Here is a 5909-nt window from a genome sequence, read left to right on the forward strand (position 1 = left end):
GAGGCAAGGAGATTTCAGTTAGGCATATGATGCTTTGCGTTTCATGAACTCTATTTTTGAATTACTCCTTGTGCACATACACACACCAAAACATCTCCCCAAAGATAATTTAAGCTAGGGAGCTAGAAGACGTTATCAATCATCCTCAAATCTAATCTAATGCCAAAATCAAATGTAAAACTTACATTGATATGATTAGGATCATTTAGAATTGACAATAATCAAAAGACAGGCAGGTAGCCTCGTGGTTAGAGTGTTGGGCCAGTAACTGAACGGTTGCTAGGTCGAATCCCTATGCTGACAAGGTTAAACATCTGTCATTCTGACCCTGAACAAGGCAGTTAACCCACTGTTCCTAGACCGTCATTGTAAATAAGAATTTGTTCTTAACTGACTTGCCTAGTTAAATAAAGGTTAAATAAAGGTTAAATAAAAACATAAAAAAGGGCATGAAGGTGTCAGGGCACGCATAGAGTGGCTGACAGAAAGAGGATGGAACAGAATCATCTCATACTGTGTAGAGAAAACAAACTAGATAAGAAAAAACAAGTAATTGAAAGGGAGAGATGGAGAGGTTGTGAAAGGGAGACACACACTATGTAAACACTACATCAATGTAGAATTACGTCGGTACTTGCACTCAAACCATGAAAAGGCAAAACCAAGGAGGCCAAGATGTAAAAATATAATGAATAGCATCAGTTATTGAATCCTTTGGCCATGTCTCCAGATATAAAGTGGATTTTGAAAAGTCAGTGGCTGGGCAGTTTGGAGACCTGACAGCTATACCACATTTTCTGGGTATATTTGTCTCACCTAACCTTAAAGATCTTTTCAAACTCAACATCGTTGCAGTGCTCAAGAAAGTCAGAATTGATCTCAAAAGGTGGTTTCCCATCTCATGAATTGTCAGAGTGACCTTATTACGATGAATATCCTCCCTAGTTTGCTCTACCCAATGCAAATGATGCCACTGTGGCTCGCTTGATAATTTGTCAAGTGTTGAGAAGGACCTCTCTAAATGCATTTTTTTTTATGGTAAAAGAGCTCGACTTAAAATGAGGACTCTACAGCCACCCAAAGAGAGAGGAGGGCTAGCTCTGCCCAATATATGGTACTACAATTGGGCATGCCTTGCCTGCATCATTTCGGAATGCATGCAAAGCTACAGTGTCTTGCGAAAGTATTCGGCCCCCTTGAACTTTGCGACCTTTTGCCACATTTCAGGCTTCAAACATAAAGATATAAAACTTTATTTTTTTGTGAAGAATCAACAACAAGTGGGACACAATCATGAAGTGGAACGACATTTATTGGATATTTCAAACTTTTTTAACAAATCAAAAACTGAAAATTTGGGCGTGCAAAATTATTCAGCCCCTTTACTTTCAGTGCAGCAAACTCTCTCCAGAAGTTCAGTGAGGATCTCTGAATGATCCAATATTGACCTAAATGACTAATGATGATAAATACAATCCACCTGTGTGTAATCAAGTCTCCGTATAAATGCACCTGCACTGTGATAGTCTCAGAGGTCCGTCAAAAGCGCAGAGAGCATCATGAAGAACAAGGAACACACCAGGCAGGTCCGAGATACTGTTGTGAAGAAGTTTAAAGCCGGATTTGGATACAAAAAGATTTCCCAAGCTTTAAACATCCCAAGGAGCACTGTGCAAGCGATAATATTGAAATGGAAGGAGTATCAGACCACTGCAAATCTACCAAGACCTGCCGTCCCTCTAAACTTTCAGCACATACAAGGAGAAGACTGATCAGAGATGCAGCCAAGAGGCCCATGATCACTCTGGATGAACTGCAGAGATCTACAGCTGAGGTGGGAGACTCTGTCCATAGGACAACAATCAGTCGTATATTGCACAAATCTGGCCTTTATGGAAGAGTGGCAAGAAGAAAGCCATTTCTTAAAGATGTAAAAAAAAGTGTTGTTTAAAGTTTGCCACAAGCCACCTGGGAGACACACCAAACATGTGGAAGAAGGTGCTCTGGTCAGATGAAACCAAAATTGAACTTTTTGGCAACAATGCAAAATGTTATGTTTGGTGTAAAAGCAACACAGCTCATCACCCTGAACACAACATCCCCACTGTCAAACATGGTGGTGGCAGCATCATGGTTTGGGCCTGCTTTTCTTCAGCAGGGACAGGGAAGATGGTTAAAATTGATGGGAAGATGGATGGAGCCAAATACAGGACCATTCTGGAAGAAAACCTGATGGAGTCTGCAAAAGACCTGAGACTGGGACGGAGATTTGTCTTCCAACAAGACAATGATCCAAAACATAAAGCAAAATCTACAATGGAATGGTTCAAAAATAAACATATCCAGGTGTTAGAATGGCCAAGTCAAAGTCCAGACCTGAATCCAATCGAGAATCTGTGGAAAGAACTGAAAACTGCTGTTCACAAATGCTCTCCATCCAACCTCACTGAGCTCGAGCTGTTTTGCAAGGAGGAATGGGAAAAAATGTCAGTCTCTCGATGTGCAAAACTGATAGAGACATACCCCAAGCGACTTACTGCTGTAATCGCAGCAAAAGGTGGCGCTACAAAGTATTAACTTAAGGGGGCTGAATAATTTTGCACGCCCAATTTTTCAGTTTTTGATTTGTTAAAAAAGTTTGAAATATCCAATAAATGTCGTTCCACTTCATGATTGTGTCCCACTTGTTGTTGATTCCTCACAAAAAAGACAGTTTTATATCTTTATGTTTGAAGCCTGAAATGTGGCAAAAGGTCGCAAAGTTCAAGGGGGCCGAATACTTTCACAAGGCACTGTATTTCAGGGGTGGGACAGAGTCTCCAGAGGCATGGGGCTGTGCACCTATGGCTTTGTTAAAAGTACTACTAATTTGCCCCTCTATCACCAGATTCAGGTCACTAATCTCAAATAAATATATTCAGTCTTTCATTTTAAGATAAAAGTAGATCTAGGTCTGTTTCTATTAAGCTAATCAGTGAGAAACAAGGTTTTGAACCTTTCTAGATTGTTACTCTTATTAGCAAGAAAATGCATCCTATTTAATTGGATTAAGGGCAAGCCACCAACGATTACACAGTGGTATCAGGAGATTAAGGTTTTGCCTATGGAAAGACAGTGCAAGGATGAAAGGAAATTAAAATATTGACACGAAAGTGTGGCAGCCGATGCTGGACCATTTGCCTGGACATTTAGTTGACCTGTTAATAGGGCAAGAGATGCAGACGCTTGGCTCTGGAAAGAGCAACCTTAACTCAGAGTAAGGGGATACAGTACTGTTTATGCCAATATGTAAGCTTATTGCATGGTAGAATGTGGTGTGTATCTGAGCAGAAAGTTGGGCAAATATGTGTCAACTTTTTTTCCTCCTTTTTAATGTTTTGTAATTATTGTACTTTTTTTTCTTCATTTTTTCATTCGTTGTTGTTGAGAAAAAAAAACTGCAATGGATTTACCACTTATATCCATCACACATAAACTATCTACACTACATGACCAAAAGTAAGTAGACACCTGCTCGTCGAACATCTCATTCCAAAATCATATAGACACCTGGAGTTGGTCCCCCCCGTTGCTGCTATAACAGCATTCTGGAAAGGCTTTCCACTAGATGTTGGAACATTTCTGCTGGGTTTTTGCTTACTAAGAGCATTAGTGAGGTTGGGCACTGATGTTGGACGATTAGGCCTGGCTCGCAGTCGGAGTTCCAGTTAATCCCAAAGGTGGGGTTGATGGGGTTGAGGTCAGGGCTCCATGCAGGCCAGTCAAGTTCTTCCACACCGATCTCAACAAACAATTTCTGTATGGACCTTGCTTTGTGCACAGGGCATTGTCATGCTGAAACAAGAAAAGGCCTTCCCCAAACTGTTGCCACAAAGTTGGAAGCACAGAATCGTCTAGAATGTCATTGTATGTTGTAGCGTTTAGATTTCCCTTCACTGGAACTAAGGGGCCTAGCCCGAACCATAAAAAACAGCCCCAGACCATTAATCCTCTTCCACCAAACTTTACAGGTGGCACTATGCATTCGGGCAGGTAGCGTTTTCCTGGCATCCGCCAAACCCAGATCCGTCCCTCGGACTGCGAGATGGTGAAGCATGATTCATCACTCCAGAGAACACGTTTTCACTGCTCCAGAGTCCAATGAATTTACCACTTGAACAACTTTGTTAGATATCCATCACACATAAACTATCTACACTACATGACCAAAAGTAAGTAGACACCTGCTCGTCGAACATCTCATTCTAAAATCATATAGACACCTGGAGTTGGTCCCCCCCCCCCCCCCCCCCCCCTGTTGCTGCTATATAAGCATTCTGGAAACCACCTATTTACGTAATTTACTTTTAATACATTTTTTTTTTTTTTAAATTGCAAACAATTCAAAAAACAGTTTTTGGTTTCTCATTATGGGGTATTGTATGTAGATTGATGAGGGGGAAAAAACAATGTGATACATTTTAGAATAAGGCTGTAATGTAACCAAATGTGAATAAAGTCAAAACCTACTCATTCAACGGTTTGTCTATATTTTCACTATTTTCTACATTGTAGAATAATAGTGAAGACACATATGGAATCATGTAGTAACCAAAAAAAGTGTTAAATCAATTTGTTTAACATTTATTTAATATTTGAGTTTCTTCAAAGTAGCCATGCTATACAGAAGACAGCCCTATTTAAAAAATAGTTAAAACATTTTTTTTACTAGGGAAGTCTGTTAAGAACTAATTGTTATTTACAATGATGGCCAATGAACAGTGGGTTAACTGCCTTGTTCAGGGGAAGAACAACAGATTTTTACCTTGTCAGCTTGGGGATTTGAACTACCAACCTTTCAGTTACTGGCCCAACACTCCAACCACTAGGCTACCTGCCGCCCCAGGTAGTCTAGTGGAGGTGGTGGTGTGATGGTGCTTTGCTGGTGACACTGTCTGTGATTTACTTAGAATTCAAGGCACATTTAACCAGCATGGCTACTACAACATTCTGCAGCGATACACCATACGATCTGGTTTGCGCTTAGTGGGACTATAATTTGTTTTCCAACAGGACAATGACCCAACACACCTCCAGGCTATGTTTTTTTTATATACAGTGGGGCAAAAAAGTATTTAGTCAGCCACCAATTGTGCATGTTCTCCCACTTAAAAAGATGAGAGAGGCCTGTAATTTTCATCATAGGTACAGTTCAACTATGACAGACAAAATGAGATTTTTTTTCCCAGAAAATCACATTGTAGGATTTTTAATTAATTTACTTGCAAATGATGGTGGAAAATAAGTATTTGGTCAATAACAAAAGTTTATCTCAAAACTTTGTTATATACCCTTTGTTGGCAATGACAGAGGTCAAACGTTTTCTGTAAGTCTTCACAAGGTTTTCACACACTGTTTCTGGTATTTTGGCCCATTCCTCCATGCAGATCTCCTCTAGAGCAGTGATGTTTTGGGGCTGTTGCTGGGCAACACGGACTTTCAACTCCCTCCAAAGATTTTCTATGGGGTTGAGATCTGGAGACTGGCTAGGCCACTCCAGGACCTTGAAATGCTTCTTACGAAGCCAATCCTTCATTGCCCGGGCGGTGTGTTTGGGATCATTGTCATGCTGAAAGACCCAGCCACGATTAATCTTCAATGCCCTTGCTGATGGAAGGAGGTTTTCACTCAAAATCTCACGATACATGGCCCCATTCATTCTTTCCTTTACACAGTCGTTCTGGTCCCTTTGCAGAAAAACAGCCCCAAAGCATGATGTTTCCACCCCCATGCTTCACAGTGGGTATGGTGTTCTTTGGATGCAACTCAGCATTCTTTGTCCTCCAAACACGACGAGTTGAGTTTTTACCAAAAAGTTATATTTTGGTTTCATCTGAGCATATGACATTCTCCCAATCTTCTTCTGGATC

This window comes from Oncorhynchus mykiss, chromosome 16, assembly GCF_057628025.1.
Source record: "Oncorhynchus mykiss isolate SJ-2025 chromosome 16, ASM5762802v1, whole genome shotgun sequence".
NCBI classification, from domain to species: domain Eukaryota; kingdom Metazoa; phylum Chordata; class Actinopteri; order Salmoniformes; family Salmonidae; genus Oncorhynchus; species Oncorhynchus mykiss.